Source organism: Planococcus citri, chromosome 4 (assembly GCF_950023065.1).
Source record: "Planococcus citri chromosome 4, ihPlaCitr1.1, whole genome shotgun sequence".
NCBI classification, from domain to species: Eukaryota; Metazoa; Arthropoda; class Insecta; order Hemiptera; family Pseudococcidae; genus Planococcus; species Planococcus citri.
In genome coordinates, this window is record NC_088680.1 from 54,318,122 (window position 1) to 54,331,019 (window position 12,898).

The 12,898-nt window shown below is 36.8% G+C and overlaps 1 long non-coding RNA gene across 1 annotated transcript; it reads right to left on the reverse strand.

Annotated features, from left to right (window-relative positions):
• Positions 1–11,067: 11,067 nt before the first annotated feature.
• Positions 11,068–12,436, reverse strand: LOC135845311 (uncharacterized). Its single transcript, XR_010558723.1, has 3 exons — positions 11,731–12,436; positions 11,392–11,574; positions 11,068–11,299 (listed from the first exon to the last, which is right to left on the reverse strand). It is a non-coding gene; the product is annotated as an uncharacterized LOC135845311 (long non-coding RNA).
• Between the last annotated feature and the right edge of the window lie 462 nt (positions 12,437–12,898).

Consider the following 12,898-nt stretch of genomic DNA (forward strand, 5'->3'; position numbering starts at 1 on the left):
TTGGTTGCTGTTTTCTGAAGTAACTCAAGTCCCCTGACAACTTTTCGTCAAATCCTCCCTATAATTCAAAAAAAAAAAAAAAAAAGAAAAAGGTAAAGACATCCCACCCTAGTAAACACATCCTTCATTCAGCTGAGGGTGTCAGCTCAACGAATTTTGACGAGTAGGAAAAATTTACTTACCCGACGTATTACGAATGTTCTCGGCACTTTTATGCTGGCTAAATAAACTTGCCTGAAGTCTTCCATTCTCCATTATTTAATCAGAAAGCATGGATACTCCTTTTGAGTCAGATAATGTCACATTTACCATTCTCACAAGATAACGAACGTCCTGTACATAATAAAAAATTGAAAAAAATCACTATAAGGCGTTATAAATCTGTTGTATTTTTCGGTTAATTTTCCTTACTCCAAATACGTTTTGAGGTGATCCATTTGTGCTCATAATTGCTGCCGCTAGAAAAATGCTGAGCATTGACAAAATCGTGATCATGTTGTACATGTTTCAATAAATAAGTAGGTACCTACCTCATTTGATTCACGAGGGAAAATACAAACAAAATGACGACCACGCTGTATTTTTCAACTTCATATAAAACGCGCCTATCTATGTACTTTTTTTTTACAACCAATAGATGACACATAATTGCTGACATGTAGGTACTTACTAATGTACTTACCTACCTATAATTATTGCGAGGATGTTTTGATAGATTTTTAATTGTGGGATAAGTTCTATCGTGCACAATGTATCTTAACAAGAAAAATTATGTATAGAATGGTACCTATAGGTAGGTATTCGTTGTGTGCAAGTATAATTTTTCCATGAAAATTGAAAGCTATCTACGTGAGTGTTTAATTCAATTCCAAGAGCTCCATGCGAGATTTCAATACCTAGGTACTTTTTTGGAAAGAAACATTGATTTTGGATTTTTATTGCAGGTCTCGATCTGCAAAATTGAATCATTTTGAAAGATTGAACCGTACCTACTTAAACATAAATTATAAAATAGTTTCAAAACGGTTTCAAAGCTGTCGAAAAATTCGTATCATTCATTTTCAATTTATTTCTGTCGTAAACTCTTTATTATTTAGTCAGGTACCTAGATTATGTACGTTTAGTGTATCTTACAAAAAAAGTCGTAGCAGTCTGCCGCTACGTAAGAGCCAAATTTTTGTGCCAGAAACATCGAGGGCTCTTGAACTACTCGCACCCTCGCTTCGCTCCTGTGCTTTGCCTGCATGTGGGGGGACGTTGTCCCCCCGCACCCCCTTGGGCTTCGCCCACCTACCTCCTATCCGTGCTTTTTTTCATGTTCTGCACTTCTCTTGGACTACTCGCACTCGCACCCTCGCTTCGCTCCCGTGCTTCGCCTGCCTGTGGGGGGACGTTGTCCCCCCTAAACCCCCCTTGGGCTTTGCCCAACTCTCTCCTTCCGCTATTTCCTTATTAATTTCGCGGGGGGACTGGGGGCACCCCCCTTGGGCTTCGCCCAACTCTCTCCTTCCGCTATTTCCTTATTATGTTCGCGGGAAGACTTCGTCCCCCCCTGCTTCCTCCTTCGAAAAATGTGGTAACAAACCGGTCTTGACCCTGATTTAGGTAAAATAGGGTTGGAAGGTTGAAACCGGCAAAAGGCACTTCGGGTACATCCTCCCAATGTACTGTGAAAATTTGGACCCCCCCCCCAAAGTCAATTTGGAGGGCCTGTAAGCTTGGCTAAACGTCAAAAAACACATTTGACCCTGGAAAGGGGTCAAATAGGGTTGGAAGGTTGAAACCTGCAAAAGGCACTTTGGGTACATCCTCCCAATGTACTGTGAAAATTTGGACCCTCTAGGTCAATTTGGAAGGGCTGTAGGCTTGGGTAAATGTCAAAATTTTCAAAAAACACGTCAAATTGATGAAAAAATCCACTTTTTTGACTCTGGAGAGGGGTCAAATGGGGTTGGAAAATTGAAACCTGCAAAAGGCACTTCCGGTACATCCTCCCAATGTACTGTGAAAACTTTAATCCTCTAGGTCAATTTGGAGGGGCTGTAGGTGTGGCTAAACGTCAAAAAACATGCAAAAATCCATTTTTTTGACCCTGGAGAGGGGTCACGTGGGGTAGGAAGGATGAAACCTGCAAAAGGCACTTTCGGTACATCCTCCCAATGTACTGTGAAAATTTGGACCCTCTAGGTCAATTTGGAAGGGCTGTAGGCTTGGGTAAATGTCAAAATTTTCAAAAAACACGTCAAATTGATGAAAAAATCCACTTTTTTGACTCTGGAGAGGGGTCAAATGGGGTTGGAAAATTGAAACCTGCAAAAGGCACTTCCGGTACATCCTCCCAATGTACTGTGAAAACTTTAACCCTCTAGGTCAATTTGGAGGGGCTGTAGGCTTGGCTAAACGTCAAAAAACACGCAAAAATCCACTTTTTTGACCCTGGAGAGGGGTCAAATGGGGTTGGAAGGTTGAAACCTGCAAAAAGCACTCAAGGGGCACCCTCTCATTGTATGCTGAAAATTTGGACTCCTACGGTCAATTTTAGGGGTGAGGGGGTCAAAAATAGGGGTCAAATGTGGTTTTTCCCACTTAAAATGGGGTGGGGATGACCTAGGAAGCTGAAATTTGGATATGTTGATCACAATGAGAGTACTGACCAATGGTATAATTTTGGACTCTTTTCATCCTTTTGGGGTCATATTATGCCCCTTCAAAAAGATGACCTTTCTGTAAAAATGGGGTTGGAAGGTTTAAACATGCAAAAGGCACTTTGGGTACATCCTCCCATTGTACTGTGAAAATTTGGACCCTCTAGGTCAATTTGGAGGGGCTGTAGGCTTGGCTAAATGTTGAAATTTTCAAAAGAACACGTTAAATGGATGAAAAAATCCACTTTTTTGATCCTGGAGAGGGGTCAAATAGGGTTGGAAAGTTGAAACCTGCAAAAGGCACTTCCGGTACATCCTCCCAATGTACTGTGAAATGCACAAAGCACTCAAGAGGCACCCTCTCATTGTATGCTGAAAATTTGGACTCCTAAGGTCAATTTTAGGGGTGAGGGGGTCAAAAATAGGGGTAAAATGTGGTTTTTCTCACTTAAAATAGGATGGGGATGACCTAGGAAGCTGAAATTTGGATATATTCTTCACAATGGAGGTATTGACCTATGGTATGATTTTGGACCTTTTTCGTTCATTTGGGGCCATATTATGCTCCTCCAAAAAAATGACCTTTCTGTAATTTTCAACTTTGACCCTTGAAACTTCGGGGGTCAATTCTAGGTCCCAAATGAACCCCATTTCCCAAGTTTAACTTCATTTGATCAATTAGAACAGGTTTCAGGTCATAAAATGTAAAAATTCAAGTTTCGGTGAAACTTCTATATAAATATACATGTAAAAACCATACATTACGAGATCCGTTTTATATAAAATCCGGCATTGCGAGATCCTGAGATCCTTTTGCCGGATCTCGCAAGTTCTTTCATATGGCACTGTACTCGCGAGATCCGGGGGACCCTGTACACCCATTTTCAGCCGGATCTCGTTTTGTCAACTATTTATATACTTATATACAATTTTTGAAAATAGATAAACGACGCATGTTGCGAGATCCACCCCCAAATCAGGTTTAGGCCATTGGTGGATCTCGGTTTATGCGGATCGCGAAATTGATGGCGGCAATGCATAGAAAGGCACTGTTTACACACTGGAACGTGCGTTCGAACGAAGTTGTAGGGTTATTATTTGAGTTTTTAGCATTTTTCGAAATTTTTTGGGTCGGATCTCGCAATGCCTGTGTATATGTCGGATCTCGCAATGTACTATAAGACAGTATATATATAAATATAAATATTCTAGGGGGTAAACTCGTAACTTTTTTATAGATTAACCAGCAAACTCATAACGTTTTGACAAACTCGTAACCTTTTTAGGACGTGACTTTTCGATGAGGTGCCATATGAATCTACAAGGTGTGGGGAGTCTACTGGCGAAGTTTGAGCAGGGACGTGAGATTGCCGTTTATACACTTTCTCTTTTGACTCAATTTTCAAATGAGTGCATAGCCTAAGTATTATGTACAAGGACATGAGGAAAAGGTGTTTATTGCCAAGAATCATTTTTTACGTTTTTTACGTTGTTTTTGGTGATTTTGGTGGTTGAAGATGTCCTCTTTTACATGGCGTGGTCAAAAATCGTCTAAAATAAATTTTTGACTGCTCAATTTTAATTTAGAGTTGATTATATAGGTCCGAATTTTCGTGTTTTTCAGTGTAAACAGTGATTTTATGGGAAAAGTATGCATCCTAGGAAAAAAATGCAATGAAGGAAATTGTAGAGAATAAAATTTTCTTTCTGCTCAGAGCTGGTTATTTTTCTGTGGGATGCTTTGTTAAAAAACTATTTGCGAAAAACAGAGACTTATGGGACTTTTTAAAAAAAGCTTTTCTGAAAAATTGATGTTTCGGCAATGAGATACCTCTCCACAGGTCACCCAAAAATCAAGTTAACGAATATAACGCGGCCTAACATCGAGTACTATCAGGCCTATGGGGTGACGCGTCGAGCGCATGCACAGCAACGAAGTTATAGGTGGGACGTGAGTTTGTATTTTATACAAAACGTTATGAGTTTACCTGTATGCGGCTATATATTATACAGGCTTGCTACAGCTTATACAGGCCCGTTTCTGGAAGTGACATCGACTATCCGAGACCCGACGCGACGTTCCGAGGCCCGTTAGCGGGTCTCGGAACGTTTTCCTATTAAAAACTATATTTTCATGATGTACACACTTCAGGGATGCTATAGACAAATTTTTGTCTGGGACTCACAAAGTAGGTATCATACCTACAGTTTATACAGCTTACCTTACTTCACCCCACACAGAAACTTCATACTCGCGTCATTCCTGTATAAATCACTCCTTGGAGATCGCACCAACGGCTCTAGACCAGGCTTGATAGCCGCTAGCAAGGCGCATGCGCGAACGAATTTACCAGGCACTCTTTAAAATTTTTCCAAGTGTCAAAGACGCGGGCCTCGGATCGTCAGTACGATGTACCGGGTCTCGGATAGTAAGCAAGTTCCATATATATATATACTGTCTTATAGTACATTGCGAGATCCGACATATACACAGGCATTGCGAGATCCGACCCAAAAAATTTCGAAAAATGCTAAAAACTCAAATAATAACCCTACAACTTCGTTCAAACGCACGTTCCAGTGTGTAAACAGTGCCTTTCTATGCATTGCCGCCATCAATTTCGCGATCCGCATAAACCGAGATCCACCAACGGCCTAAACCTGATTTGGGGGTGGATCTCGCAAGATGCGTCGTTTATCTATTTTCAAAAATTGTATATAAGTATATAAATAGTAGGTAAAACGAGATCCGGCTGAAAATGTGTGTACAGGGTCCCCCGGATCTCACAAGTACCATGGCATATGAGAGAACTTGCGAGATCCGGCAAAAGGATCTCAGGATCTCGCAATGCCCGATTTTATATAAAACGGATCTCGTAATGTAGGGTTTTTACATGTATATATATAAAAACTGACACACCGGGAATCGTCTAGTTTGAGCTTAAAACGTCGAGAACTATCAAAATTTTTCATCCCCGACCTTTTTATCCAAAGTTGGGCCTACCGCAATAGCCATCATTTTTCACAAAAATTTGGCTAAAAACAGATGCATGTGAGCAAGCATTTCAATCTCATTGTTTGGATTATAATAAGAAGAATATACTTTCCAATAGTACTTTGGTGCTTCGTTGTAAAATTTGATGATTGAGTTAATATCAATAAATACATTTTCCATTTTTATGATACCCTGTAATTACACGTTATTTACGCATTATCATCAAAATATTATTTTAAAATACCTATACCACCACCCATGCATGTAATTCATAATTTATGAACCTGATGATTGAATCGTGGACAATTCTGCAAGAAAGTTTGTGGTTTTATGGAAGATACGAATGGTGACCACATTTGATTTTTCATCTTGAGCGCGTTACAAAAAAGTGCACCGCTTATGTTCCAGGTTTGGAAATTTTCGCAGGCTAGTTCCAAATCAGCACATCTTTCGAAACGAATTAAAGTCTGTAATCGATACATAGGGAAATATACTTAATTAATAACCTATATTTTCGCAGCTGAAATAAAAGATTCCTCTATTTAGGTAGGTTTGAATTATTGCTAAATTATTTACTTTGAAGGAATGTAAAGTTGAGCGTATTTAACAAAGGTATCTACTCGTACCTGACGTAGCACAAAAGGTTTAGATATTTTCATAGAAGCTGAGATTGATACATTTACTACTCTAACCAGATATTGAACTTCCTGTAAGTTTTGAAAAATCAAACCAATATCTAAATAATGAATTCTAAACAATTTTTCTTACCCCGAATATGTGTTGTGGTGATGCATTTGAGTGAATGATTCCTGTTACTAGAAGCATACTTCGTATTACAATATTTTTCATCATGTTTCAAGTATTCCAATGTGTACTAAATGATGACTGACGAGACGAAAAAGTTGAGAAAAATTGATTTCAGGATATCCTATAGACTTATGGGAGTTGTAGACATTTTAATCATATGAATATTAGTTTACAACCAATAAAATGGGTATCTAATTGACGACACGCAGTTACACATGCATGCTCACCTACCTAAAATCATTACCATGATGTTTTGATATATTTTAAATAATTACAGGATTAAGGTCTTTCATGCAAACTATATTTCATTGAGAAGACAAATTATTGACACATGTCACAGATTTCAATGGATTAGAGGACACTTTTCCTATTCCTAATGGAAATTTCCGCGAGAACCAAACCCAAACAATTTTTCTCCCCTTGGCGAGCAAAAATTTAAAGTACCTACCTAACACATGCAAAAATGGACGTTTTTCGTTCTTAGGACTGGGGTTTCAAAAAATTGTCGCTCTCGCTTTGTTCGAGCAATAATTTTACCTTCTTTTTCATGAGATCATGACTTATACGCGTATTTATGTCTGTTTTTCAAAATTTAAACAATAAACATTAAGTATTATATAATGATAGGTAACTACTCCTAAATACATGCGTCCGTCATGAGTTGTAAAAAAAATTTTCAAGTATGAAAAAAATTTAAGATAATTACTACTGTTGGTATATAAAAGTTGCTATAAAAATTTAAATGTACGTAGGTTTCATAATTCATTCATGGGATTGAAAGACTGTTTCATTTCATGAACTTTCCAAAAAATACAAACTTCAAGTACCTATCGAAAGCAAAAATTAATATTTTTAAAATTCGAATTTTTTATTTTTCACAACAAACCTTCTTATTCCCAAGGTTGTTTGCACGCCTGTCTGCTGATTTATATAGGTCATCGACCCGTTAGTCTGGCTTCCCAAGGTTGTCTGTTCATCTGTATAATGGTCACTGACCTACCTTTCTAACTTTCCAAAGTCGTCTGTCTGTCTGTCGTTTGGCTTCTTAAGGTTGTCAGCCCGTCTGTCTGGCATCTTGAGGTCGTTGACCCATTTTACTGGCGTTTTAAGGTCATTTACCTGTCTACCTGGCATCTCAAGTTTTTCAGCGGGCTTGTCTGGCTTCCCAAGGTCGTCTGTTCGCCTGTGTGACCTATTAAGGTCATTGACCCATCAATATGACTTCCCAAGGTCGTCTGTCCGATCTTTTAAGGTCACTGACTCGTCTGCCTGGACTCTAGAGGTCAACAACCTACCTGTCTAGCCTCCCAAGGTCATATGCTTGCCTACCTGCTTGGGCTTTTAAGGTCATTGACCCATCACTATGACGTTCAAAGATCGTGTTTGTCTTTCTGTCTGGCTTCTCAAGTTGTCTGTCTTCCTATCATTTGACCTCTCAAGGTCATTTACCTATCTACCTGGCTTCTCAAGGTTTTCTGCGTGCTTGTTTAGGTTCCGAAGGTCATCTATCTGCCTGTCAGGCCTCTTAACGATTTAGTAATTTTATTTCAAGTTCTTATAATAAGTCTGATTTGGTATCTAAGGGTAAGGTGACCGAATATCGACTACCATCTTTGGTTTTGGAATTGCTCGGCACCAAATTCACCTAGAGAAGCTAGCAATAGCTCAAAATGACCAACTATCCTAGTTTCATCCCCTAAAATTTCAATTTGAGTAAAACAGATGCATGGGTGTTGAATAGAGTTGAACTGATTTTAATGCTTATTTTTGAAGTGAAAAAATATAAATTCACCGGAGGCCTTAGAACGGTTCGAAACCGTCACCAATCGACTCCGGAGGTCAAAAATAGGGTACACATCAAATTTCAGGTTTTTTTGTTCAAACATTTGCGAACGACAATCTTTGTTTTTTTGTTTTTTCAAAAACAGTCACGAAGACTTCGATAATACATATCTGCCTAAATCGATCGAAAATGTCGCAAAGATGGTAAATCCGAGTTCATCCTATTTACAGCGTTTTTTCTAAAACTGGAGGTATTTACATGTAGATACCTAAAATCCGTTGGAAGCTCCAGAACGACTCGAAACCAATATCAATCGACTCGAGAGGTCAAAAAATGGTTTAACCCGAGTTTCAGCTTTCTTGGTGAAAACAGAATTGAAACAATAATTCTGAAATTGTTGATCTACGTATTTTAGTGTCACTCTTACACTCTGCAATAAAAAAAAAACACGAAAAATCAATTTAGACAGTTGAAATTTTGATGATGGAGGTTTCAAACCACACCTATTTTTAAAAACCATGATTGTATATGTATACAAATCAGAAGTCGTCATCTCGAGAGGTTTGTGAGTAAGTAAGTACCATATTATGTAGTTTGCAACCTTTCAAAATTTTCCTGAATAAGTAGGTAGAAATGAAATCGCAAGAACTGATTAAATTTTTATTAGTTCAAGTTTATTTATTAGCTGCCTACTTATCCCACACGTCTACGCCTAAATAAATTATCATTTCATGTGCCTACCTATTCAACTCATTACCTAGTTATTACGTTGACGTTTAGTGTACTTCACAAAAAAGAGATGCATGTAAAATCGCATTACAATCTCATTTTTTGGATTGTAAAAAAACGAATAAACTTTCCAGTCGTATTTGGGTGCTTCATTGTAATACATTACAATCAAATTTAAGTCAAGTCTGGCGTTCTCTACTTTGTAAACGCCCTGTAATTAGATACATACATGTCATTCTGACATGACCATAAAACAATGATTGATACGAGGGAGGTCAACTTTGACCATCGCGTTCATTACGGAAGTGATTCAAACCTGATTCATTCGTGGGCAAGTCTGCAATAAGTCTTTCATGGAGAACGCCATCGAACTCCACATTTGATTTTTCATTTTGACCGCATCACACATCATTGCGCTAGTGGTATTCCAGGTTTGAAAATTTTCACATCCTAGTTCTAAATCACGACATCTTTCGAAACGAACTTCAAACTGCAGATAGGTATGTTTATGTTAAATACGAGTAAATAAACACTTTGATATTTTTTTTGATTTTTTTTTTCTGGAAAATTGGAAGGGAGATTTGATAAAAAGTTGTACAGGGATTTTCCTCAAAAGACTTCAGAATAATTTTAGAACCCCGTGCTCGAATCATAATTTCCCTAACGAGGTTTCAAATGTTACAATTATTTACAGTTAAAAATCTACATAAAAAATGGTTTTGATTTTTAAAAAAAAATTATAATTGATCGTTTACATTAAGAAGTAGAAAACCCATCTTTGAATTTTTGTTTATCTTTCCATCGTCCTGTTCAAAAGTTGTTTAAATTGTATAAAAAATGCGAAAAAAAATCAAATACAGTGTTCTGATTTCTAAATGGGTAAGTATAATAGGTACATTATGATCAATCAACAATTTTTTTAAATTTTTAATGTAAATTTTAAAATTTGAATTTTGATGGAAATTTTTGCTGCAGTTTTCTCAAGTCTTCTGACAACTTTTTGTTGAATTCTCCCTATAACCCCCCCCCCCCCCCCCCCAAAAAGGGAAAGACATCCCACCATAGTAAACACATCCTTCATTCAGCTGAGGGTGTCAACTCAACGAATTGGAAAAATTTACTTACCCGACGTATTACGAATGTTCTCGGCACTTTTATGCTGGCTGAATAAACTTGCCCGAAGTCTTCCATTCTCCATTTTTCATCAGAAAGCATGGATACTCCTTTTGAGTCAGATAATGTCACATTCACGATTCTAACAAGATAACGAACGTCCTGTACATAATAAATAATTGAAAAAAATCACTATGAGGCATTAAATCTGTTTTATTTTTCGGGCAATTTTCCTTACCCCAAATGCGTTTTGAGGCGATCCATTTGTGCTCATAATTGCTGCCGCTAGAAAAATGCTGAGCATTGACAAAATCGTGATCATGTTGTACATGTTTCAATAAATAAGTAGGTACCTACCTCATTTGATTCACGAGGGAAAATACAATCAAAATGACGACCACGCTGTATTTTTCCACTTCATATAAAACGTGCCTACCTAATTTTTTTTTTTTACAACCACTAGATGACACATAATTGCTGACATGTAGGTACTTACTAATGTACTTACTTTCCTATAATTATTGCCAGGATGTTTCGATAAATTTTAAATTGTGGCCGGGATAAAGGTCTATCGTGCACAGTGTATTTTAACAAGAAAGATTATGTAGCATGGTACCCATCTATGATGGTACCTACTACCTAGGTATTTGTTGCGTGCAAGTATAACTTTTCCATGAAAATTGATAGCTACCTACGTGATTGTTTAATTCAATTCTGAGAGCTCCACGACAGATTTCAATACCTAGGTACTTTTTTGAAAGGAAACATTGATTTCGGATTTTATTGCAGGTTCCGATCTGCAAAATTGAATCATTTTGAAACATTGAAACGTACAGTTTCGAAAGTAGTTTTGAAATGGGCTGTATTCCATTTCAAAAACCATCAAAAACTCATCTCCCGAAATTTCTGAATCTTTGTGTAGTTTTTGAAACCGAAACAACCTTTGTAATTACTCGAATAGAAGTAAGCTCAAACACGGTATGGATTAAATTTATTTTCAATTTATGTATTCCTGTCGTAAACTCTGTTTAATTGTTTACCTACTCATTAAAATTAGGTACGTTTAGTGTATCTTACAAAAAAAGCATGCAAGAAAGCTTGCATCTCAATTTCATTGCTTGAATTATAATAAAAAGTATGTACTTTCCAATAGTATTTGGATGCTTCGTTGTAAAATTTGATGACTGAATTAATATCAACAAATACATTTTCCATTTTTATGATACCCTGTAATTACACAAATAATTTACGCATTATCACCAAAATATTATCTTAAAATACCTACCACCACCCATGCATGTAATTCATAATTTATGAACCTGATGATTGAATCGTGGACAATTCTGCAAGAAAGTTGGTGGCTTTATGGAAGATATCAATGGTGACCACATTTGATTTTTCATCTTGATCGCGTTACAAAAAAGTGCACTGCTGAAGTTCCAGGTTTGGAAATTTTCACAGGCTAGTTCCAAATCAACACATCTTTCGAAACGAATTAAAACCTGTAATCGATACATAGATAAATATAATTAATTACCTATATTTTCGCAGCTGAAATGAAAGATTCACCTATTTAGGTAGGATTGAATTATTGTTAAATTATTTACTTTGAAGGAATGCAAAATATGAGGATATTTAACAAAGGTATCTACTCATACCTGACGCAGCACAAAAGGTTTAGATATTTTGATAGCAGCTGAATAAATTTGCGCGAATTCTTTCCTTCGCCACTTTTCCTCGATAATCGCTAGTTCACCTTTCGAGTCCACTATTGTTACATTTACCACTCTTACCAGATATTGAACTTCCTGTAAGTTTTGAAAAATCAAACCAATACCTAAGTAACTACCTAATAAGTTTTAAACAATTTTTCCTACCCCGAATATGTGTTGTGGTGATCCATTTAGGTGAATGATATCTGTTATTAGAAGTATACTACGCATTAACATGATTTTCATCATGTTTCAAGTACCTATTCTAATGTGTACTAAATGATGATTGACGAGACAAAACAGTTGGGGAAAAATTGATTTCAGGATATCCTATAGACTTATGGGAGTTGTAAACATTTTAATCACATGAATATTAGTTTACAATCAATAAAATGGGTACCTAATTGACGACACGTAGTGACACATGCATGCTCACCTACCTAAAATTATCACCACGATGTTTTGATGTACCTATTTTAAATAATTATAGGATTAAGGTCTTTCCTGCAAACTATATTTCATTGAAAAGACGAATTATTGACACATGTCACAGATCTCAATGGATAAGAGGACACTTTTCCTATTCCTAATGGAAATTTCCGCGAGAACCAAACCCAAACAATTTTTTTCCCCTTGGGGAGCGAAAAGGTAAAGTAATACATGCAAAAAAATGGACGTTTTTCGTTCTTTGGGCCGAGTTTTCAAAAAATTTTTGCTCTCACTTTGTTCGGCCGATAATTTCACTTTCTTTTTCATGGAATCATGATATAGCGTATTTGTACGAGTATTAGGTACGAGAAATTTTTAGAAAGTTATCTATTTTCGATTTTTTCCCCCTAAAAATCTGGTTTTGTTCCGTCCCTGGAAAAATCCTGACTAAACAATCAATTCCTGTGTCAGTTTTTCAAAATTAAACATTATTATACTTAATGGTGGAAATTTTCAAAAATTGATTATGTGATGCTTGTCTACAGCTACAATTTCTACTTGGTGCAGGTAGATAATGAATAAATGAGTCATGTGTTGTAAAAAAATATTTTCAGGTACCTATGAAAAAAATTTAAGATAATTTTCAAAAAATACAATCTTCAAGAGTCAAAAGCAAAAATTATCA